This window comes from Monodon monoceros, unplaced genomic scaffold (genome assembly GCF_005190385.1).
Source record: "Monodon monoceros isolate NGI ecotype Baffin Bay Population unplaced genomic scaffold, NGI_Narwhal_1 Super_Scaffold_20, whole genome shotgun sequence".
Classification (NCBI taxonomy): Eukaryota; Metazoa; Chordata; class Mammalia; order Artiodactyla; family Monodontidae; genus Monodon; species Monodon monoceros.
The window spans coordinates 62,576,575-62,602,700 of record NW_021703777.1 but is presented as its reverse complement, the minus strand read 5'-3'; the positions used below and the strand labels follow the sequence as shown (position 1 = coordinate 62,602,700).

Here is a 26,126-nt window from a genome sequence, read left to right as displayed (position 1 = left end):
CTGCTTTGGCTATTCGGGGTCTTTTGTGTCTCCATACAAATTTTAAGATTGTTTGTTCTAGTTCTGTAAAAATGTAAAAAATGTCATTGGTAATTTGATAGGGATTGCAATGAATGTGTAGATTGCTTTGGGTAGTATAGTCATTTTCACAATGTTGATTCTTCCAATCCAAAAACATGATATATCTCTCCATCTGTTTGTATCATCTTTAATTTCTTTCATCAGTGTCTTACAGTTTTCTGCATACAGGTCTTTGGCTCCCTAGGTAGGTTTACTCCTAGGTATTTTATTCTTTTTGTTGCAATGGTAAATGGAAGTGTTTCCTTAACTTCTCTTTCAGATTTTTCGTCATTAGTGTATAGGAATGCAAGAGATTTCTGTGCATTAATTTTGTATCCTGCTACTTTACCAAATTTATTGATTAGCTCTAGTAGTCTTCGGGTGGCATCTTTAGGATTCTCTATGTATAGTATCATGTCATCTGCAAACGGTGACAGTGTTACTTCTTTTCCAATTTGTATTCCTTTTATTTCTTTTTCTTCTCTGATTGGCATGGCTAGGACTCCCAAAACTATGTTGAATAATAGCGGTGAGAGTGGACATCCTGGTCTTGTTCCTGATCTTAGAGGAAATGCTTTCAGTTTTTCACCATTGAGAATGACATTTGCTGTGGGTTAGTCGTATATGGTCTTTATTATGTTGAGGTAGGTTCTCTCTATGCCCACTTTCTAGAGAGCTTTTAGCATAAATGGGTTTTTGAGTTTTGTCAAAAGCTTTTTCTGCATCTATTGAGATGATCATATGGTTTTTATTCTTCAATTTGTTAATATGGTGTATCACATTGATTGATTTGCATATATTGAAGAATCCTTGCATCCCTGGGATAAATCCCACTTGATCATGGTGTATGATCCTTTTAATGTGTTGTTGGATTCTGTCTGCTAGTATTTTTTGAGGATTTTTGCATCTGTATTCATCAGTGATATTGGTCTGTAATTTTCTTTTTTTTTTTTTGTATCTTTGTCTGGTTTTGGTATCAGGGTGATGGTGGCCGCATTGAATGAGTTCGGGAGTGTTCCTTCCTCTGCAATTTTTTGGAAGAGTTTGAGAAGGCTGGGTGTTAGCTCTTCTCTAAATGTTTGATAGATTTCACCTGTGAAGCCATCTGGTCCTGGACTTTTGTTTGCTGGAAGATTTTTAATCACAGTTTCAATTTCATTACTTGTGATTGGTCTGTTCATATTTTCTATTTCTTCCTGGTTCAGTCTTGGAAGGTTATACCTTTCTAAGAATTTGTCCATTTCTTCCAGGTTGTCCATTTTATTGGCATAGAATTGCTTGTAATAGTCTCTTAGGATGCTTTGTATTTCTGCGGTGTCTGTTGTAACTTCTCCTTTTTCATGTCTAATTTTATTAACTTCAGCCCTCTCCCTCTTTTTCTTGATGAGTCTGGCTAATGGTTTATCACTTGTGTTTATCTTCTCAAAGAAACAGCTTTTAGTTTTATTGATCTTTGCTATTGCTTTGTTTCTATTTCATTTATTTCTGCTCTGATCTTTATGATTTCTTTCCTTCTGCTAACTTTGGGGTTTTTTTTTCCTTCTTTCTCTAATTCCTTTAGGTGTAAAGTCAGATTGTTTATTTGAGATTTTTCTTGTTTCTTGAGGTAGGTTTGTATTGCTATAAACTTTCCTCTTAGAACTGCTTTTGCTGCATCCCATAGGTTTTGGATCGTCGTGTTTTCGTTGTCATTTGTCTCTAGGTATTTTTTGATTTCCTCTGATTTCTTCAGTGATCTCTTGGTTATTTAGTAACGTACTGTTTAGCCTCCATGTGTCTGTGTTTGTTACGTTTTCTTCCCTATAATTGATTTCTAATCTCATAGTGTTGTGGTTAGAAAAGATGCTTGATACAATTTCAATTTTCTTAAATTTACTGAGGCTTGATTTGTGACCCAAGATGTGATCTATCCTGGAGAATGTTCTGTGTGCATTTGAGAAGAAAGCGTAATATGCTGTTTTTGGGTGGCATGTCCTATAAATATCAATTAAGTCTATCTGGTCTATTGTGTCATTTAAAGCTTGTGTTTCCTTATTACTTTTTTGTTTGGATGATCTGTCCATTGGTGTAAGTGAGGTTTTAAAGTCCCCCACTATTATTGTGTTACTGTCAATTTCCTCTTTTATAGCTGTTAGCAGTTGCCTTATGTATTGAGGTGCTCCTATGTTGGGTGCATATATATTTATCATTGTTATATCTTCTTCTTGGACTGATCCCTTGATCATTATGTAGTGTCCTTCCTTGTCTCTTGTAACATTCTTTACTTTAAAGTCTATTTTATCTGATATGAGTATTGCTACTCCAGCTTTCTTCTGATTTCCATTTGAATGGAATATCTTTCTCCATCCCCTCACTTTCAGTCTGTATGTGTCCCTAGTTCTGTAGTGGGTCTCTTGCAGACAGCATATATATGGGTCTTGTTTTTGTATCCATTCAGCAAGCCTGTGTCTTTTGGTTGGAGCATTTAATCCATTCACGTTTAAGGTAATTATTGATATGTATGTTCCTATGACCATTTTCTTAATTGTTTTGGGTTTGTTTTTGTAGGTCCTTTTCTTCTCTTGTGTTTCCTACTTAGAGAAGTTCCTTAGCATTTGTTGTAGAGCTGGTTTGGTGGTGCTGAATTCTCTTAGCTTTTGCTTGTCTGTAAAGCTTTTGATTTCTCCATCAAATCTGAATGAGATCCTTGCCGGGTAATCTTGGTTGTAAGTTCTTCCCTTTCATCACTTGAAGTATATCATGCCACTCCCTTCTGGCTTGTAGAGTTTCTGCTGAGAGATCAGCTGTTAATCTATGGGAGTTCCCTTGTATGTTATTTGTTGTTTTTCCCTTGCTGCTTTCAATAATTTTTCTTTGTCTTTAATTTTTGCCAACTTGATTAGTATGTGTCTCAGCGTGTTTCTCCTTGGGTTTATCCTGTATGGGACTCTCTGCACTTCCTGGACTTGGGTGACTATTTCCTTTCCCATGTTAGGGAAGTTTCAACTATAATCTCTTCAAATATTTTCTCGGGTCCTTTCTCTCTCTTCTCCTTCTGGGACCCCTATAATGTGAATGTCGTTGCTTTTAATGTTGCCCCAGAGGTCTCTTAGGCTGTCTTCATTTCTTTTCTTTATTCTGTTCCACAGCAGTGAATTCCACCATTCTGTCTTCCAGGTCACTTATCCGTTCTTCTACCCCAGTTATTCTGCTATTGATTCCTTCTAGTGTAGTTTTCATTTCAGTTACTGTATTGTTCATCTCAGTTTGTTTGTTCTTTCATTCTTCTAGGTCTTCGTTAAACATTTCTTGCATCTTCTCGATCTTTGCCTCCATTCTTTTTCCGAGGTCCTGGATCATCTTCACTATCATTATTCTGAGTTCTTTTTCTGGAAGGTTGCCTACCTCCACTTCATTTGGTTTGTTTTTCTGGGGTTTTATCTTGTTCCTTCATCTGGTACATAGCCATCTGCCTTTTCATCTTGTCTATCTTTCTGTGAATATGTGCTTTTTGTTCCACAGGCTGCAGGATTGTAGTTCTTCTTGCTCCTGCTGTCTGTCCTCTGGTGCATGAGGCTATCTAAGAGGCTTGAGCAAGTTTCCTGATCTGGAATGTTTTGTTTTTAAAAGGCAAGTGTATGTAAATTTCTGAGATGGATCTCCAGAAAAAGCGAGTGAATTATATCAACCCAAAAGAAGTACAGAATTTTATTAGTGCTATAAATCTACAGGGACCTGTTAAGAAGTTTGATTAAGTAGTATTACGAAATAGGTTTAGGGTCAGCTCATGAAATATTTAATAACTTACAATTAATACATATAAATATAATGACAATGTTTTGACATACACCTCATCGATGAGGCCACCAGATCCATATAAAATACAACCAAAAAATGTCAATTTTCAAGGCCACGAATATTCCTCTTCTTGCAGTGTAATCACTTTATAAAAAAGACAGTTGTTTTGACCTATTAAAACTTGAGTAAACTGCCAGGCTGCTTTTGTGCAGCCAAGTAGGTCAAGCAAGTTCACAACCATCTGAAAACTAGTTCAAATATGTTTAGATGCATTCTGAACCACAGATTATTCAGAGAACTACCACCAAGAACTATATTTTCTTCACTAAAATTATTATAACTACATTTATATTTAAGATAAAATTCACTGTTTAAATTGTAAGATTTTGCAATATATGATTTATATATATACTGTCCATTCCCACTTTTCTATACCTATGTACTTTCAAAGTTTTCAAATGAACAAAAATACATGAGCATATAATATTCCTAATATTCCTTAGTTGACTATTATTTTTTTTTAACACACTGATTCACTGCTTGATCCTTACCTGAAATGACAAGGTCTGAGAAAATCACAGGCCAAGATCCTATCTGAATCTGTGGAGTATCAAGGGAGATGGAACTCCCTTCATACAGACACATTTTATTTGCAGCATGCAAGTAAGAGTAATTAAGAATAAAAAAGGATATGTATATGGCATGCTCATTCACAGCCAGAAGGCCTATGACCAGGCTTCACAGGGTACAACCTGACCTTAACAAGTATTACATAACAGAGACATACCCTTGATACAGAAGATATGATTTGAGATTTCTATTGATATATCTTCAAGTCTGCTACTGAGCCCATGCAGTAAATTTGTATTGCATATATCGTACTTTTCAGTTCTGATGTTATCACTTGATCCTTTTATATGGTTTTTATTTCAGAGGAGAACTATCTTTCTATTCACTTCAAAAATGTTCACTTTTGTCTCATGGGCCATGGATATAATATAACAGCGGCTTTAAAGTCTTTTTCTGATAATTCCACCATCTGAATTATCTCAGGGTTGGCATGTATTTATTGTCTTTTCTCTTAAAAAAGTCAGATTTTCCTGTTTCTTTGTATGTCAAGTAATTTTGGATTATATCCTAGGCATTCTGAATATTAGGTTATGAAACTAGATTTTATAAACAACTTCTGGAGAATTTGGTATTTTTTTTGCTTAAGTTTATACTACAAGTTATATATTGCATTCTAGCGTGGCAGTACCACTGTCAGCTCAGTTTTCAAAGTCTTTGCTATGTTTTTTGGCTTTATCCTCTGCATGCACTGCTCAGAGGCAAGTCTGGGATTTGAACAGTGGTTTATATTGTAGGTCAGTTCTCTGTCTTTGCTGTGTTCCTTTGGGTCTGTACATGCATGTGTAGCTCATAAGTAAGGTGGGACCTTTGTGGGTCTCCTCTCACATCAGCTCTCTTCTCTGTGAGATTTCCCCAGCATGCTCCAGTTTCCAGGGGCCTTTTTCCCAAATCCTCTGACCAGAGAAATCGTTTTCTCTCAGAGTTTCAAAGTGCTTGTGCTACCTGGCAATGTAACTTTATAGGCAGAGATGGTCTCAGGGCAGGCTTGGGAGGGAAAAAAGGGGTACTCCTTTTCCTTGTCGTCTGGCTAGAAATAGGGGTTTCTCTAAATTGCTGCATCCACTGTGCAGTTCCCTAATTCAGCCCACCATTTGGTCAAAACTGGGTCATGAAAAGAAAGAAAAGGTATATTCACCATTATACAGCCTAGTCTTCAAGTTATGACTTCCTTTCTCGATTTGCCTATTTTTTTTTTTTTTTTTTTTGCGGCACGCGGGCCTCTCACTCTTGCAGCCTCTCCCATTGCGGAGCACAGGCTCCGGACGCGCAGGCTCAGCGGCCATGGCTCACGGGCTCAGCCGCTCCGCGGCATGTGGGATCTTCCAGGACCGGGGCACGAACCCGTGTCCCCTGCATCGGCAGGCGGACTCTCAACCACTGCGCCACCAGGGAAGCCCTCGATTTGCCTATTATTAACTTTCAAAGTCTTTAGATAGCTGCTTTTAGTATTCTATTGAGAGTATTTAGTTCTAATCAGTCAGAGAGAGGCATACTCCATTTTGGCCTATGCATTGTATCATATCCATTTCTCAACAGACTTTCACCTAAAGTCTTTAGTAGTCATTGACTGATCATTATCTAGATCATAATTCTATTAGAAATTGCACTGTGGTGAATTTCTAATCCTATCATTCTCCCAGCATTTGTTATTGTCTATGATTTTTCTGTAACAGTAAACTTTCCCTCTTAACTGTTTGGTTATCCTGGAATGAAATCTGTACAGAAAATGAAGAATAAATGGTTGATTCTTTCATTTACCAGTGATTTTCAGAGTAATAAAATGAGGGTTTTTTTTTTAAGTATTATTATAAACTTCTGAATTCTTACATATTTGTGTTTCAATCTTCAGTTGTTATACATATTTTTGAACCTATTTTTAAGGAAAATTTCAAACATACACAAAAGTAAAAAAGAATAATTATTAACCCATATATTCATCACCCATTTTCAACAATTATCTAATCATGATCAATCTTGTTTCATCTATTCTTCCCCTTCCCCATTCCTTCCCATCCTCCTTTGTATTATTTGAAGCAAATCCCCAAAACTATATCAATGTCATCTGTAAATACTCTAGTACGAATGTACAAATTATAAGGACTTAAAAAAAAAACACACACCACAATATCATTACCTTTAAAAGTTAATAAAAGATGTCTAAGGCCTCTATACACAAAATATTTCTGAGAGAAATTTTAAAAGACCTAAATATATGGAGATATACTGTGTTTTACATACTGAAAGTCTCAATATGGAAAGATATTTAATATATCCAAATTGATCTACAGATTCAATATTAAACTAGACAATAATAATATGAAATAATAAATAATATTTAACTTGCTTAACGTTAAGCAGGGATTTGTTATTTATTTACTCATTTAGGAAGCTGACAGGCTGAGTGTAAAATCTTTATTGAAATTCATAAGGACCAAGAAGAACCAAAGCAATTTTGAAGTACAAAAGTTGGAGAACTTAAAGCTATAATAACTAAAAGTGTATGGCACTGGTACAACAACAGACCAATGGAACAGAAACAGAGTCCAAAAACAGACCCACAAATAAAGTCACCTGAATTACAACAAAGGCACTACTACTGCATTACAGTAGGAAAGGACAGTCTTTTCAATAAATAATGCTGGACCAAATGGATTTCCAAATGGAAAATAAAATAAACCATGAATCCTACCACACATCATGCAGAAACCTAAATGTGAAAGTTAAAACACTCAAGTTTATAGAGGAAAACATAGCACAGTATCTTCTTGGCTTTGAGATAGACAAAGAATCCTTAAAACACACAAAACTAACCATAAAAGAACACTCTGATAAAATAGACTTCATTAAAATTAAGAAATTATCTTAATTAAGACACACTACTGAGTGAAGAAGTAGAAGAGATAACTTCAATACCTAATCCAACAAAAACTTATCCTAGAAATAAAGAACTTCTGCAAATCCGTAAGACAGACAACACAATAGAAAAATGGACAAATAACATGAACAGGCATTTCTCAAAAAAGGATATCCAAAGGGTCAGTAAGCATGTAAACATGTGATAACCTTTTAAGTTATCAGGGAATAACAAAACTACAATAAAATTTCACTACATACACTGCAGAAGAGTTATTAATTTGAAACACTAATAATTTCAAGTGTTATTGAGGATGAAGAGCAACAAGAATTCATGTACACTGTTGGTGGAAGTGTAAACTGATTCAACCATTAGGAGCATCTACAAAAGCTAAACAGCCAAATACCCTGACCCAGCATTTTCACCACTGGATATTTATCCAACAGAAATGCATACATATGTGCCAAAAGAAATGTTCAAAAATGTTCACAGTGGAATTGTTCATAACAGCCAAAAACTGATAGTAAACCAAATGCTCATCAACAGTACAATGGATGAATAATTTTGGTATATACATATAATGAAGTATTACAAAGCAATGAAAAAGGATAAGCTACTGCTGTATGAATCAATATGAATGACTCACATCAACAAGATGTTGACCATAAAAAGCCAACAGAAGTTCAAAAATAGACAATACTAATGAATAGTGAATCAAGCAAGAATAATAGTTACCTTTGGGAGTGCGTGATGACTGTCAGGGGGCATGAAGGAGGCTCCTGGATTGATGAAAATGTTCTATATCTTGATCTTGGTATTGGTTAAACGAGTGTTGACTTCATAAAATTTCATCAAAATGACACTCAGTATTTATGCACTGTATAATATGCATGTTTTAATTCAATATAAAACATATTAAAAGTTAGCAATACTATATCAGTCTCTTGATATTTTATTTTTAATTTTTTGGTTATTTTACTTGGTGAAATTGAAGTCTAGTAGAACTAGGTTTCTACATCAACCTGCCTCTTACTTGGGTACTAAAGTCATTATTTACTTTTTCCTGGATAATTACTGACAGTTTTGATATGTGGATCCTTCCCACATTATGACGGCAAAAGTTTACCTTGAAGTTAGACCTATCTCATGTTCACAAACTAGATAATTCTAAGATGATATTTTTTTCTTAATGTAAATATAATCAATTTTCTATATTAAGTTCCAGGTCACCAGTTCCCACAGTTTGTATTTGGAAAAAAAGAAGAAAATTCAAAGCTTCTGAGGCTTAGCATCTAAGCTCAGTTTTAGCTAAACTTGAAAAAAGCAAATCAGGGCTTCCCTGGTGGCGCAGTGGTTGAGAGTCTGCCTGCCGATGCAGGGGACACGGGTTCGTGCCCCAGTCCGGGAAGATCCCACATGCCGCAGAGTGGCTGGGCCCGTGAGCCATGGCCGCTGAGCCTGCACATCTGGAGCCTGTGCTCCGCAATGGGAGAGGCCACAACAGGGAGAGGCCAGGGTACCGCAAAAAAAAAAAAAAAAGCAAATCAAGGCATGGTGTAAGCATAAGGTTGTTGTGAAATATAATGAATTATTAAATGTAAAGCGCTTAGAAAATAATGTGTACCACAAAGTAAATGTTCAAAAAAAGTCTGCAATTCTTTATACCAGTTTGAAAAACCCTATAATAGATCCTTACTCTTGAATTTCCTTCAAAATATTTAAGACAATAAAAACAGATCTCTTTTAAAAACAAACAAAGCATATTTATGGAGCTAAGGGAAAACTTAATAGATTTTAATGAAACAAGCCAAAGTGAACATTAAAGAAAAGTATAGGATAGATGAAAATTTAATTAACTATACCTAAGGTTTTTTTTAAGTTCTAAGTTGTACTAATAGATATTTAACTATGATATTAGGATTAGAACTTCTACATATAATTTATCCAGTTTGCCAACTGTTAACACGTGCATCATTTTCTTTATATACCGATAAACACATTTTCTGAACCATTTGAGAGTAAGTTGCATATATCATGTCCTTTTACCCCCAATTACTTAAATGTGTACAGCCTGGGAACAAAGACATTCTCTTAAATAACCACAGGATAGTTACTAACTTCAGGAAATTTAACAATTATACAATATTAACGTTTATTTTTTTAAGAGAGCAAATAAAGTCCTTTAGGGCTCCTCTAGTACAGGGTCCAGTTCTGAGTCATGTATTGGATTAGCTATTTTATCTCCCTAGACGCCTTTAATCTGAAAGTTTTCCTTCAGCTAAATACCTTTTAAACTGTCTTATGCTTACAAGGTACTCTGCAAGATAAGATTTTAAAACTTGGGTTCTTAAGCAAACTATATAGGGAAGTTTCATTAAAAAAAGAGATTCAATGGAAGAGTTAGGAAAAGTTTCAGAAGACTAAGATGAGAATACAAAAATCTTCCTATCCAAGAGTGGCTTTAGTATATATACATTTTAAAGCTTTATAATGAGGAGGTTTCTAGGTTTCTTTGATATTGGTAATTCGTGGATTAGTGGTTTCGAAATCCTGTCCCTCAAGATGTCAAAAAATTACAATATATAATCAACTTAGGGCTTCCCTGGTGGCGCAGTGGTTGAGAGTCCACCTGCCGATGCAGGGGACACGGGTTCGTGCCCCGGTCTGGGAAGATTCCACATGCCGCGGAGCGGCTAGGCCCATGAGCCGTGGCCGATGAGCCTGCGCGTCCGGCGCCTGTGCTCCGCAATGGGAGAGGCCACAGCAGTGAGAGGCCCACATACAGCAAAAAAAAAAAAACAACAAAAAAAAAACAGTCATGGTACCTACCCTTAAGAAACTTATAATTTAGTAAACCTAAGATTCCTGCTTTCAGATAGGAAAAGTATTATGTTTTCCTATTTTGAAAAGGAAGCAACTATGATGCAGCGTGAAAAATGTGTCCAAAGACAAAACTATGAAATGTTCTAGAGGAACAAAAATGGTAGATCCTGAAATCGTGATCTTTAATCTCCTAACAGAGAACTTAGCTTGCCTCTGTCAGACTGCAGAAGAGCTCCTTAAGAGTATCCTCCAATCTACTCATTGACTCCAAAAGGACATGTACCGTCATCCCCAATGTACGTACTAGCTTTGTTCCATTGAGTCAGTCACCGACTAGTTTCCAAGTAATGTACTAGTACTTTCACTTAAAAAAATAACAGGTAATCTCCATACACAGAAAAAACCAGAAACTGTACAAAAGGTATATACTATTAGGTACTTTTAGAATGGATGTGATAATAAATGTGGAAACAGAAGATGTGGCTGGTCGCAGTGGTTCTTTAATAAGTAATTTAACTTCGTCGGCGATAGGCTGTAACAGGCCATATGGTCCAACGAAGTTTGGTCCTTTTTGAAGTTGTATATAACCTAATACTTTTCGTTCATTAGTGTGAGGAATGCCACAGCTAGAAGAATTGGGACAATAAGTGTTAGAATGTTAATTGTAAACATTTTGTTAGGGAGAGGAGTTGAACAGCTAATAAATGTTTAAGTTTTACATAATTACTGGGCTCTGCCACCCTAACAAACCCTGTTCTCAGGCAGGGTGTTTTAATGAATTAAGATTATATCATTAATTAGTTTTAAGGCGCTTTTGTAAAGTAGACCTTATTTCTCTTGTCTTTTTGTACTGGGATAAATATGTAATAGATAGAAACTGACCTGGGTTACTCTGGTGTGAACTCATATCACATAGGACTTTAATTGTTGAACAAACTTAACTTTAATAGCGGTTACACCATTGGGATGTCCTGATCCAACATCGAGGTCCTAAACCCTACTGTCGACATGAACTCCAGAATAGGATTGTGCTATTATCCCTAGCATAACTTGCTCCGTTGATCAATTTTTTGGATCAATAAGTGAAGATATTTTGACTAGTCGGTCTAAGTTTTAATCATTCAGAGGCTTTTTTGTTCTCCGAGGTCACCCCAATCAAAACTGTTAACCCATATAAAAGTTTTGTTATCCCTTGATGGTTTAGTTCCTTTTTGGGGGGGGGCGGGCGGTTATTAAAGCTCCATAGGGTCTTCTTATCTTATTTTGTCAATTTCACTGATTAAAAGTAAAAGACAGTAAAACCCTCATGTGGCCATTCATACAAGTCCTTATTCAGAGAACAAATGATTATACTACCTTTGCATGGTCAGGATACCGTGGCCATGTGACAGATGTCACTGGGCAAGCAGTGCCTGTAATAGTAGTTACGCTAGAGGTGATGTTTTTTGTAAACAGGCAAGATTTGTATTTGCCGATTTCCTTTTACTCTTTTTAATCTTTCCTTAGGTGCATACCTGTGTCAGGTTAACAGTAATTTTAATAAATAATCTAACATTGACTTAGGTTTATTTGTTGTTAACTACCAGTGATATCTATTACTTATATAAGCTTATGCAAGGACAAATATTTCTTGTTACTCATATTAACATTATTGCTTCTATTAATTGATTAGTCCAGTATTAAACTAGGAGTTGATTTACTTATTGGTGGTATTAAGGTAAATGTGTTGTTGAACTTGAACGCTTCCTTAACTGATGGCTGCTTTTAAGCCAACTATGGTGTTATTTTTACTCTCTAGATAAGGTTGTATCCTGTTTCTAAAAAGCTGCAACTTTTTAGATTAGTATTTAAAAATACATTAAAATTTATGATTTTTTGAATAGTTTTTAAAGTTGAACTAAGATCCTTTTCCTGGACAACCAGCTATCAACAGGCTCGTTATACCTCTACTTATAAATCTTCTCACAAGTTTGCCACACAGATGAGCTTGTTCTAATAAACTGTACTTAAGTAGCTCGTCTGGCTTTGGGGTATTTAACTTAAGTTCTCTTTGTTAAAAATTTCAGTTAAATCATTATACAAAAGGTAAAAGGGGGAAGCTTTACTTTTTATTACTTGTAATGCTTCTTGCCTCATGCCCTTACAATACTTTCTCTATAGTGCCAAAAAGCTTTTAATTTCTATCTCCTATACTTTAAATATTGGGTGAATGATTTATTCAATCTGCTTATAATAGTTGAATTTGTGGGAGGCTTGGGCTAGATTTAGTTCAAAGTATCCATACACTTTGAAATCTCCTGAGTGTAAACTAGGTGCTTTTGTTTAAGCTATACTTTGATTTATCCAAGCACACTTTCCAGTATGCTTCCCTTGTTATGACTTTATCTCCTCTCATATGTTTGGTACTTGCTAAAAAGTTATAAGAGTTATTAATACCTGAGAAGGGTGATGGGCCGAGTGTGCATGCTTCACGGCCTGACTCAACTAAGCACTCTGTTCTTAATTTACTACTAAATTCTCCTTTGGTTTTTACCTTCATCAAAACTTTTGTATAATAAGAAATATGTTCTTGAAATAGAAAATGTAGCCCATTTTTTCCCATCCCGTAAGTTACACCTTGACCTAATGTTTTTATGTATAATAATTATGCTTACTGTTATTCCTTTCCAGGGTTTGCTGAAGATGGCGGTATACAGACTGAATTAGCAAATGTTGGTGAGGTTTATCGATTATAGAGAGAACACACTCCTCTAGAGGGGAATGAAGCACCATCAAGTCCCTTGAGTTTTAAGCTACTGCTAGTAGTACTCCGGCGAATAATTTTGTTATGATAATTATTTGCATGTAGGGCTAAGCATAGTGGGCTATCTAGTCCCATTTGGGGTCTTAGCTGTCATGTGATCAGTAACTGTTAAAGTCACTTTTGCAGTTCATTTTTAAATAGCTATAGCTTTCTAAGGCTTAGCTAGAACTTAACTTTATTTTTTATTATTCTTTAACACATTTTACACCGATTTTCTATTAATTTGGGTTAATCGTATGACCACAGTGGCTGGCATGAAATTTACCAACCCTAAATAACATAACTTAGTTGAACTTTCATTTATGGCTTAATTTTTATCACTGCTGTTTCCTGTGAGGGCATCGCTAAGCAAAGCATTATGAGCTACTATTTTAGTGTGCTTGATACCTGCTCCTTTTAATCCTTCATGATTTAGAGGATAGTCTGCTTAAGTTATTATGGTAACACTAAAACCTGGTAAAAAACAGAGTACTATACTAATTTTCTTTCTACAAATGTCCATTCCTTTTAGAAGAAAAGTAATAGGAGAATCAACTTCTTATTTTCTATTTTAAAACAGTAACACAGGTCAGTCTAATGAGAATATGGATTATGCTTTCCAGGACACGAAAAAAGTGTAAGTCAGTCACTGAGAGTTGGTATCAACTCTTACCTCCCTCTAATTTTCCCCCACTCATCTCTTACTTTGCACTCAATCTATAGATACTTCTCTACCCAGGTAGAGAAGGGGTCAGCTAACTTATTCTGTAAAGGGTCACAAAGTAAATATTTTTGGCTTTCTGGGCCCTAACATCTCTGATGCAACTACCTAACTCTGCCACTATAGCTTGAAAACAGCCATACACAATATGTAAAAAATAAGAGTGGCTGTATTCCAATAAAGCTTTATTCACAGACACTAAAACCTGAATTTCATATAATTTTCACATATCATAAAATAGTATTCTGCTTCCAGGATTTTTTTTCCCCCAACCATTTAAAAATGTAAACACTATTATTAGTTCACAGGTCATACAAAAACAGGCAGCAAGCTGGATTTGGTGGTGTGCAGACCCCTGATGGAGAGACTTGCTTGTAAGGCAGACATGCAGTAGGTGACTGGCCCTTCTGTACCTCAGTCAACTGCTTCTTTATCTCTAAACCTAAAACCTGACAGGAAATAATTCTTATTCTACTTTTCAGTCATTTGCAAATCACCTTTCTCTCAAAAAAAGACAAGTTATAATTCTTACTTTCAGGTAGTAACTTTGAAAAATTTCAAGAATTGCTGAAAGAAAATACATCTGGATGTCAATTACCTTACCAATAAATAATGTTTCATTCCTCTGAAGAATAAAAAATCTAAAGATAAATAAAAACTATCAAAGAAGGTAGCCGATCATGTCCTAAATATTTTTATAATACTCTGTCCTATGTGCCTTGCCAGGAGACTGTAAACCTCACTGTACCCAATAATTAAGACAGAAAAGGAAGGAAGGAAGGAAAGAAGGGAGGGAGGGAGGGAGGGAGGGAACAAGGAAAGGAAAGGGGAGGGGAAGGGAAGGGGGGAGGGGAGGGGAGGGGAGGAAAAGGAAAGGGAAAACAGAAAAAAGAAAAAAAGAAAAGAAAAAAAGAGAAGGCATACTTCTGAGCTCAAAATGAAGATTGAATATATCTAGTGAAACTCACCAAGTTGTAAAGATTCATCTAAGAGGAATGCAGAATTTTCCAAAGGCATCTTACACTGTGACAAAATCAGCTTCTAAGTTTCAGCAGCTTTACAGGAAAAACAAAAAACAAAATCTGTAAAACAAGGGCAGCTGTGGAAATAATGTTAACCAAATTCTAAGTAACAATACCGCCAGTATTTTTTCCCATCCACATATACAGCATTAATTGGGGCTTCCTATGTGCCAGGAATAGGGGATGCAGCAATGAACATGTCAGATTCCATCAATTCCTCCGGGAGCTCAGTCTGTAGGGCAACTCCAAATGGGATGAAAGGCTTTAAGAATCATGATGATGTGAAGGGAAAGCATGGCAGAGATACAAACCAGGCTAGTGGGAACTAGTTAGGAAAGGTTTCCTAAAAAAGAGGCAATTAATGCAAGCATGAGTAGGGTCTGACCAAATAAAGCAAGAGGGGAGGGGAGAGAAAGAACAAGTTTCATTAGAAGGGAATGGCATGTTCAAAGGGCCAGATGTAGGAGAGGATATGGCGTTTGTGTGCAAGTAAAAGAAATCTAGTATGGCTGCTCAGAGTAAGAAAAGGGATGAGAAGGTCATTCTCTGAGATGAGATGGGCAAGGGAGGAAAGTAAGAAGTGAAGCAACTTGCCCTGCATCACTCAGTCACACAGGGCTAACAGGCAGAGACCATTTTAAACTCTCACCACTTGACTGCAATATATTAGCCATTCTGAAGCTCTTCCCAGTCCCCTAGCCTCAAGGGTCTTAGAGGTTGACTCCTGGGAAGGAAGGTGAGTCAAAGTCCTGTGGAGGATGATCCTTTCAGGGGGCTTTTGCAAAGGCCTGAGGGAAAACTGCCAGCCTCCCTATGAATGGATGAATTGATCAACTGACCATCAGGGGCCCTCCTGCAAAATGATGGGGAAGAAGTCAGTTTCAGCACCATTCTAAGTTACAAATTAATAGTTGCCAAGCATTTTACTATGGATGAAGTCCAGTTCTAAGTGCTTTACACGTATTAACTAATTCAATCCTCACAACAACCCCATGAGGTAGGTGCTTTTATAAGCCTTTATTTCCAGTATGGTTTTATGAAATAGCCCAATCATGGTCATTAATTTTTATTAACAATTAAAATTATCAGAAATGTTAATGATACTTACCACAATATTAAAAGCATTTTAATTACCATTAAATCAGAAAAGTACTATTTTAAAGATTAATTAACAAAAACAAAAGACTTTACAACATTAATTTGGTTATTTCTCTGTTAGAGAAAGAGCTGGAAATTTTGTTTCATGCCCATTCATTCACTTACTATGATAGGTTCTACATATCCAATGATTAGGGGAAAAACACACCAAATTCCTGCCGTCATGGAGTTTCAGTCATTGAAATACAACTGGCAATTATGTTTTTGTAACATATCCTAAGTTTTTTGAATGAATGAAAAATCAACAACCATACAGACAAAATCTGATGCATAGAGGAAAATTAAAACCTGAGGGGAGTGGATTGTGAATAAAAAATATATATACATGTTAAAGAAGGAGGAAGAGAAAGAATAAAAAACTGCTCCACTAAAAAAGGGAACCCTCATGCACTCTTGGTGGGAATGTAAATTGGTGCAGCCATTATGGAAAACAGTATAGAGGGTCCTCCAAAAACTGAAAATAGAACTACAATATGATCCAGCAATTCCACTTCTGGGTATTTATCCAAAGAACACAAAAACACTAATTTGAAAAGATGTATGTATCCCTATGTTCACTGCAGCATTATTTACAATACCCAAGATACAGAAGCAACCTAAGTGTCCTTCAACAGATAAACAGATAACAAAGATGTGGCGTATGCACAACACACACACACACACACAAATCATACTCTACCATAAAAAAGAATTAAATCCTGCCATTTACAACAATGTGGATGGACCTTGAGGATATCATGCTAAGTGAAATAAGTCAGACAAAAAGAAAAAAAATGGTTCTGAAGAACCTAGGGGCAGGACAAGAATAAAGACGCAGACGTAGAGAACGGACTTGAGGACACGGGAAGGGGGAAGGGTAAGCTGGGATGAAGTGAGAGAGTGGCATGGACATATATACACTACCAAATGTAAAATAGATAGCTAGTGGGAAGCAGCCACATGGCACAGGGGGATCAGCTCGGTGCTTTGTGACCACCTAGAGGGGTGGGATGGGGAGGGTGGGAGGGAGACGCAGGAGGGAGGAGACGTGGGGATATATGTACACGTATAGCTGATTCACTTTGTTATGGGGCAGAAACTAACGCACCATTGTGGAGCAATTATACTCCAATTAAGATGTTAAAAAAAAATAATAATACCAATACTGAATTATTTCACTCATATGTGGAATCCAAAAAACAAGAAAAATAAACAAACGAAACAAAACAGAAACAGACTCAGAGAGCACAAACTGCTGGGAGAAGAGGATGATGGATGAAACAGGTGAAGGGGATTAAGTGGTATAAAACTTCCAGCTATAAACTAAGTCAAGGGGAAGTAATGGGAATACAGTCAGTAATACAGTAACAACTTTGTATAGTGACAGAAGGTGAGTGGACTTGTTCTGATTATTTCATAACATATAAAAATATCTCATCACCATGTTGTATACCTGAAACTAATGTTGTATGTCAAGTATAACTTAATTAAAAAAAAAAAAAATCTGTTCCACTGAGGAACACACTCGTGAAGAATGAAAAAGAGAAAAGAGAGCACAGCAAAGTACCGGTAATCAGCCCACAATGATGAAGGTCCTTAAGGGACTCAAAACAGTTATAACGATAAAAAGCAGATGAATATTACACAGTAGAGGATTCAAGGCTATAACCTAGTGAAGAAAGATTACACCTTAATCCAGCAGTTTTCACATTAGGGACCAGATGGTTTTAGGGAATCAATTTCCAAATCCTTCATGTCTATAATTACCAACCAGCTACTAGAACTAATATCAAGGTCAGAGCATCATACTGCTTTCTCCTTTCCTACAGTGTATTTTGTATCTTCCTTCTTCCAGTTCACAAGAGAAAGATGTATCTCTTAAACATCTAAAATTCACTACAATGCATTTCCCTGTAGAAACATCCAGAACACCAAAGGAATAATTTTAAATATTGATATCAAGGGAGTATCCTCTAATGGAAGTACCATATATCCAAGGTGGTCTTATTTTTCCCTGTCCCATACACCTCTGTTAAGAACAATACATGACATTAAAAAGCAGATATTCTGGCCTGGCCCCAATGCACTGTTAAAACTTCAGGATGTGAGAATAAAAACAACCTTCTGATTAAGAAGCTCATCTGAGAGAATCCAACGAAAACAGTGATGATAAATATTGAAGACAGCTAGAACTTAGTTCATCCAGGTTACAAGCTTGTGGCCAGACTCCTTACATAATTTGTATGGAATTATTTAGAACTCAAGATCTGGGAAGCATCTTAAATTAGAATTCAACATCTGTACTTTCACCATTCTCAGAGAAATGAGAAAGAAATTAGTACATTCCATCAATCACCTGTGTCTTGTGTCTGTGATGTGAAGATATTTTATATGATTTCAAACAGTTGAAAAGATCCCTTACTTCAGTTAACATCATATCTTCAAGTAAACGTAACACATATCAAAGTTAAGTTAGTGTTTTATATTTTCTTGAACACTTATGGAGAAACATTTTTATTAACTTTTATGAAAAGAATACTGCACACAGTAAATCCATATTTTTTAAAAAACTGGGACAAGTCTTTACACTGTCACATTCCATGCATTTCTCTGCTTGTTTTTCATTCCTATATGGACATATTACATATAGATTAGTTTAGCAGGAATATACTGTAAATCCTACTATAAATGATATACTTAACAAAAGCATAAGTGTTTTGTAAACTTCACACTTATTAGTGACCCAACATCTTTTCTTTTTACTATTAATTTCCACTGAAACCAGTCTCATTCTAACATATACATAATATTCATCTATGGATACATAAATTCCATGAAAAGAAAAGTCCCCTCTGAAAAGATACATTTACATCTAGTAATTGTTTAATAATAAAATCAATAATACATTTATGGTATACTCGTAGTAATTATAATTCCAAAAAAAGTTTTTCTGTTAACACTTAGACCATTATGGTCATAATAAACATTCTGAATTTCAATATCTATTCATATTTTTGATGCCCAGAAGCATTCTTCAAGTATTGAAAGAAAGGAACTGCCAACCCAGAATTCTATATCCAGACAAAATATCCTTCAGGAAAGAGAGGGAGATTAAAATATCCACAAATGACAGAAAACTAAGAGAGTGTGTCATCAGTAGACCTGCCTTAAAAAAAGGAATGACTATAGGAAGTTCTTCTAACAGAAAGGAAATGATAAAAGAAGGAATATTGGAAAATCAGGAGAGAAAAACTGGAAAGAGGAAGAATATGGGTAAATACAATAGGCTTTTCCTTCTCCTAAGTCTTCTATATTATTTTTGATGATTTAAGCAGAAATTATTAACACTGTGTGATACGGTTCTCAATATATAGAGAGAAAATTAGAAATGGAGGGGGTGGGTAAAGGGAGTTAACCTGTAGACTATAATAAGTTACCTATACATAAAGTACCTAGAACAACCACAAAAAAGCTATCCAAAGAGATACAATCAAAACATTATAAATAAATCAGGATGGAATCCTAAAGTGTTCAACTAACCCACAGTCTTCTTTTTCGCTCTCCCACTACTACTGAAAAAGGAGCTGAGTTAATGCACAAGATACTCTATCCCCAGGCAAGACAGGAATGGAACAAGTTTGAGGACATTGATGAGTCACATACTCTAAAAGGCAGAATTTTCAAAGCATTTATAGTATCAGTTTTGGCATTACTCTCATGCACTGCTGGTGGGAGTAGAAATAGGTGCTGACTTATGGAGGACAATATATCAATATATTAACAAAATTATAAACGTTCCTACACTTTGGTCCAGCAATACAGGGGGTATAACAAGCATTTTTTTAAATGAAACGAAATAGAAAAAAAAGTCAAAGTACAGGACACCTAGTAATGGTTAGGTTATTTCCTGAAACTGTTGTTTCAGGTATGTGTTTATTGAGTGTGTGGGTACTGGGTCACAACATAAAACATATTTCTTACTATAGGCTGTGGTCAAAGAAGTCTGGAAGCCACTATTTCACCTCAAAAAGGTAGCCTGAGGCATAGGGACAAACTGACACTTTGGAAAGGGAGGGTTCAATGCCTGGATGTGAATAAGTGAAAGGGAAGAAAGACATATAAGGAGACAAAGCAAACCCAAGGTAGTACGTTACTGAGCTACTAACGAGCTAGGCAGAGCCATGAGAAACATGGCCTCTTTGGGGTGAATGCAGAGGAGATGAAGAAGGGAGAGAATTTATCTGACTGGGGCCAAAGAAGAGACAGAAGCAATCCATCAAGGTCTGTCCCCCAAAGTGTGAATTCCTAAAATGAATTTCTTGCTTTCCTCAATGACACCATTTTCTTTTTTTTTTAACTTTTTATTTTATATTGGAGTATAGTTGATTAACAATGTTGTATTAGTTTCAGGTATACAACAAAGTGACTCAGTTATACATATATATGCATCTATTCTTTTTCAAATTTTTTTCCCAATTAGGTTGTTACAGAATATTGAGCAGAGTTCCTTGTGCTACACAATAGGTCCTTGTTGGTTATCCATTTTAAATATAGCAGTGTGTACATGTCAATTCCAAATTCCCCAACTATCCCTCCCCCGCCACTTCCCCTCTGGTAACCATAACTTCATTCTCTAAGTCTGTGAGTCTGTTCCTATTTTGCAAATAAGTTCATTTGTATAATTTTTTTTTAGATTCCACATATAAACAATATCACACAATATTTCTCTTTCTCTGACTTACTTCACTCAGTACAACCATCTCTAGGTCCATCCATGTTGCTGCAAATATCATTATTTCATTCTTTTTAATGGCTGAGTAATATTCCATTATATATATGTATCACTTCTTCTTTATCCATTTGTCTGTTGATGGACACTTAGGTTGCTTCCATGTCTTGGCTATTGTAAACAGCGTTGCAATGAACACTGGGGTACATGTATCCTTTCAGACCATGTTTTCCTCCAAGTATTATGCCCAGGAGTGGGATTCCATGATCATATGGTAGCTCTATTTTTAGTTTCTTAAGGAACTGCCATACTGTCCTAAATAGCGGCTGCACCAATTTACATTCCCACCAACAGTGTAGGAGGGCTCCCTTCTCTCCACACAGTCTCCAGCATTTTCTGTTTGTGAATTTTTTGATGATAGCCATTTTGACTGGTGTGAGATGATATCTCATTGTAGTTTGGATGTGCATTTCTCTAATAATTAACAATGCTGAACATCTTTTCATGTGCCTCCTGGCCATCTGTATGTCTTCTATGGAGAAATGTCTATTTAGGTCTTCTGCCCATTTTTTGACTGCATTGTTTTTTTTTGATATTGAGCTGCAAAACCTGTTTGTAAACTTTGGAAACTAATCCCTTGTGAGTCACACCATTTGCAAATATTTTCTCCCATTCTGTGGGTTATCTTTTTGTTTTGTTTATGGTTTTCTTCATGGTGCAAAAGCTTTTGAGTTTAATTAGGTCCCATTTGTTTGTTTTTATTTCCATTACTCTGGGAGATGGACTGAAAAAGATATTGCTGTGATTTATGTCAGAGAGTGTTCTGCCTATGTTTTCCTCTAAGAGTTTTATAGTGTCCAGTCTCACATTTAGGTCTTTAATCCATTTTGAGTTTATTTTTGTGTATGGTATTAGAGAATGTTCTAATTTCATTTTTTTTACATGCAGCTGTCCAGTTTTCCCAGCACCATTTATTGAAGAGACTGTCTTGCCTCTATTGTATAGTCTTGCCTTCTCTGTCAGAGATTAATTGACCAGAGGTGCATGGGTTTATTTCTGGGCTTTCTATCCTGTTCCATTGATCTATATTTCTATTTTTGTGCCAGTACCATACTGTTTTGATGACTATGGCTTTGTAGTATAAACTGTAAAAAATACAAACACATGGAGGCTAAACAATATGCTACTAAACAACCAATGGATTACTGAAGAAATCAAAAAATAGCTAGAGACAAATGAAAATGAAAGCACAATGATCCAAAACCTATGCAATGCAGCAAAAGCAGTTCTAAGAGGGAAGTTTAGAGCAATATAATCTTACCCCAGGAAACAAGAAAAATCTAAAATAAACAACGTAACTTTACATCTAGAGCAAATAAAGAAAGAACAAGCAAAACCTAAAGTTAGTAGAAGGAAAGAAATCATACAGACCAGAGCAGAAATAAATGAAACAGAGACAAAGAAAACATAGCAAAGTTCAATAAAACTAAAAGCTGATTCTTTGAAAAGATAAACAAAATTGATAAACCTTTGGCTAGAATCATTAAGGAAAAAAAGGGAGAGGACTGAAATCAATAAAATTAGAAATGAAAAAGGAGAAGTTACACCTAACACCACAGAAATAAGAAGAATCATAAGAGACTACTACAAGCAACTGTATGCCAATAAAACAAACAACCTGGAAGAAATGACAAATTCTTAGAAGGTACAATCTCCCAAGACTGAACCAGGAAGAAATAGAAAAAATGGACAGACCAACCACAAGTACTGAAACTGAAACTGTGAGTAAAAACTCCCAACAAACGAAAGTCCAGGACCAGATGGCTTCACGGGTGAATTCTATCAAACATTTACAGAAGAGCTAACACCTATCCTTCTGAAACTGTTCCAAAAAAATTGCAGAGGAAGGAAAATTCTCAAACTTACTCTATGAGGCCACCATCACCCTGATACCAAAACCAGACAAAGACACCACAAAAAAAGGAAATTACAGGCCAGTATCACTGATGGACATAGACGCAAGAATCCTCAACAAAGTACTAGCAATCTGAATCCAGCAATACAGTAGAAGGATCATACACCATGATCAAGTGGGATTTATACCAGGGAAGCAAGGATTTTTCAATATCCACAAATCAATCAATGTGATACACCACATCAACAAACTGAAGAATGAAAACCATATGATCTCACTAGATGCAGGAAAAACTTTTGACAAAATTCAACACCCATTTATGACAAAAACTCTCCAGAAAGTGGGCATAGGGGGAACATACCTCAACATAATAAAGGCCATATACAACAAACCTACAGCTAACCTCATACCCAATGGTGAAAAGTTAAAAGCATTCCCTCTAAGATCAGAAACAAGACAAGGATGTCCTCTCTTGCCACTTTTATTCAACATAGTTTTGGAAGTCCTAGCTATGGCAAGCAAAGAAGAAATAGAAGGAATCCAAACTGGAAAAGAAGAAGTTAAACTGTCACTGTTTGCATATGACTGACACTGTTTGCAGATGGAAGTCCTAGCTATGGCAAGCAAAGAAGAAATAGAAGGAATCCAAACTGGAAAAGAAGAAGTTAAACTGTCACTGTTTGTACATAGAAAATCCTGAAGATGCTACAAAAAAGACTACTAGAGCTCATCAATGAATTTGGTAAAGCTGCAGGTTACAAAATTAATACATAGAAATCTGTTGTATTTCTATACACTAACAACGAAAGATCAGAAAGAGAAATGCAAGAAACAATCCCATTTACCATCACACCAAAAAGAATAAAATACCTACAAATAAACCTACCTAAGGAGACAAAAGACCTGTACTCTGAAAAGTATAAGACGCTGATGAAATCAAAGGACTCAAACAGATGGAAAGATATACCATGTTCTTGGATTGGAAGAATCAACATTGTCAAAATGATTATACTACCCAAGGCAATCTACAGATTCAATGCAATCCCTATCAAATCAGCAATTTTTCACAGAACTAGAACACAAAACTTTTTTAATTTTTATGGAGACACAAAAGACCCCAAATAGCCAAAGCAATCTTGAGAAAGAAAAACGAAGCTGGAGGAATTTGGCTCCCTGACTTCAGACTCAATGACACCATTTTCTTTGCTTACTTTTTTAAGGTAAATTTTAAACAATGCATGTGGCTTCATTTGTGGTTCACATTATATTTCTATTGGATAATGCAAGTGTAGAGCCTGGAGTGCTACAATTTCTCTTTGCACTCAGCAGCTGATTTGTCGAAGAGATGTGAAACATCTTCTGCTGTGATTTTTCTTCTCTTTGCCATTATGGGCAGAAATGAAAGTTTCTGAATTCTCAACTGTGTTCAATGAAAACTAAAAGCAGCCTACAAAAATAGTGTCTCCAGGCTTCTTTAATAACTTCTTGAAAGATGATGCAATAACTTGGGCAATATAAAAATCAGACTGAAAAAAATGATGCGATAGCGACAAACTTTTCCATATTCTATCACCCTTCTACACGATTCCATTATTCTTCTACTTTCATGTTATCTTTTAAGGAAAGATAGCAATAACTGGTGAGTCATGATAAAACAAATCTTAAAATATTGAAACACAATGTTTAAAGGTAAGAGAATATAATTAATGAAAGATAGAGATTTATTCAATTTTTTTAAAGTACATTTTGTTTTGTTCTTTAGGAGACCTCAAAGAATAATAATCATGAAATACTAGTTCTTATAAATAGTTGGAATGCTTAAAAAATCAAAAAGTCTATAATTAAATCCAATGGATATTGATGGTATACAAAGGGTTAATCAAAAATTGGTAAGTAGGGCTTCCCGGGTGGCGCAGTGGTTGGGAGTCCGCCTGCCGATGCAGGGGACGCGGGTTCGTGCCCCAGTCCGGGAGGATCCCACATGCCGCGGAGCGGCTGGGCCCGTGAGCCATGGCCGCTGGGCCTGCGCGTCCGGAGCGTGTGCTCCGCGACGGGAGAGGCCACGGCAGTGAGAGGCCCGCGTACCACAAAAAAAAAAAAAAAAAAAAAAAAATTGGTAAGTAAAAGGTAATTGATAAAGCATTTTTCTTGTCTGTCCTATCAAACTATATTTCAAGGTAACCAAAGAGACCTAATTGGTGAGGGGTAGTCCTTCAAAGAATTTTAGCTAATAAGAACAAAAAGAAATTACATAAATTGATGGGCAACAATCATCAATGGATTTTAAAGCCATGAGGAGAAAAAGTGATAGTGAATTGCACAACAGATCATGCTGTCACCAAATGAGTGCAACTGATCAATCTTACCATCTCCAAAAGTGAGACAGACATTATGTACCTCCCAACGTAATGAAATATGTAGTATATAGTACTACTTATAAAATGTTCTTGTGTAAAAGAGTCACGCTGGAATCTATCAAATCTTTATATTGTATATTCTTAACAGTAGCAATGTCACACCCAGGGGTGAAAAATATCTTCAATAGTAGTATATTAAAATGGTTTCTTGCCCTCCAAAGCACAGTGCTGTATCTATTCTTGGGTTTCAGAGAGCAGACAATAAAGGAAAAAAAATGTCTAAATAGGGCCTTTAAAGGAGTAAGAAAAAAAAAGAAAAAAAAAGTTGAGAAACACTGCTTTAGATCAAACTTTCAGTTTAAATTAATACAGAAAAGGAATAAGTAAAATGACATCAGGAAGAAGCAATCAGATAAGTCTAGAATGTGAAATATTATACAGAACAACTGACCTAGTTTCTTCAACATGGAGGGAAAAGGGGGTGGGGCGTTGTCAACTGTCCTAAATTTTAAAAAGCCTCAGAGCCTTTAGTTTCAGAAATATTTACATTTACATTTAGAAATATTTACAATGAATTATATGTGGAATATGCTTCAAATAGCTTTAGGAGAGGGTACATGGGTGAGGGTATGGACGAAACAAGACAGGTTCTGAGTTGATAGTTATTAAAGCTGGGTGATCGGTAGATTATTCTAATCTGTATACTGTTGTATATGTTTTCCATTACAACAAAGTACGTGTTATTTGAGGAAGATTTTTCATTGTTAAGAAATTGGAGCATTACTGTGTAATACATAGTTGTGGCAAACATTTTCTATCAAAGGTGATCTACAAACTGCTAACACTCTTCTTCCAAATAAATTGTACTCTTAAAAAAAAAAAGGACTCAAGGGCTTCTCTGGTGGCGCAGTGGTTGGGAGTCTGCCTGCCGATGCAGGGGACGCGGGTTCGTGCCCCAGTCTGGGAGGATCCCACGTGCCGTGGAGCGACTGGGTCTGTGTGCCACGGCCGCTGGGCCTGCGCGTCTGGAGCCTGTGCTCCGCAACGGGAGAGGCCGCAATGGTGAGAGGCCCGCGTACCACAAAAAAAAAAAAAAAGGACTCGAAACATTACAACCAATTGTTAGCACCTCATTTGAATCCTGATTCAGACAATATCAAAAAGTATTTTTGAAACAATTGAAAAAAATCTGAATAAGGACTAGGCATTATATGATATTAAGAAATTATGGTTAATTTGGTTAGATGTAGTAATGATACTGAGTTTATGTAAGAAAATATCCTTATTTTTTAAAGAAACATAGAATTACTTAGGGGTGA

At 36.0% G+C, this 26,126-nt stretch overlaps 1 protein-coding gene across 11 annotated transcripts in view; it reads right to left on the bottom strand.

The window, feature by feature from the left end:
- CLOCK (clock circadian regulator) overlaps nt 1-26,126 on the bottom strand; it is a 144,313-nt gene that overhangs the window by 78,948 nt on the left and 39,239 nt on the right. For 5 of the 11 annotated variants that reach the window (XM_029235758.1, XM_029235757.1, XM_029235759.1 and 2 more), the window contains 2 exons: nt 14,616-14,702; nt 8,057-8,157 (listed from right to left, as the gene is read on the bottom strand). The exons of 1 other annotated variant lie outside the window; for it this stretch is intronic. The gene's annotated coding sequence lies outside the window, so the exon portion shown is untranslated. Of the gene's footprint in view, nt 1-8,056; nt 8,199-14,615; nt 14,703-15,318; nt 15,523-26,126 lie in introns of all 11 variants that reach the window. 5 more of the 11 variants (XM_029235756.1, XM_029235760.1, XM_029235753.1 and 2 more) reach the window with 4 other exon arrangements.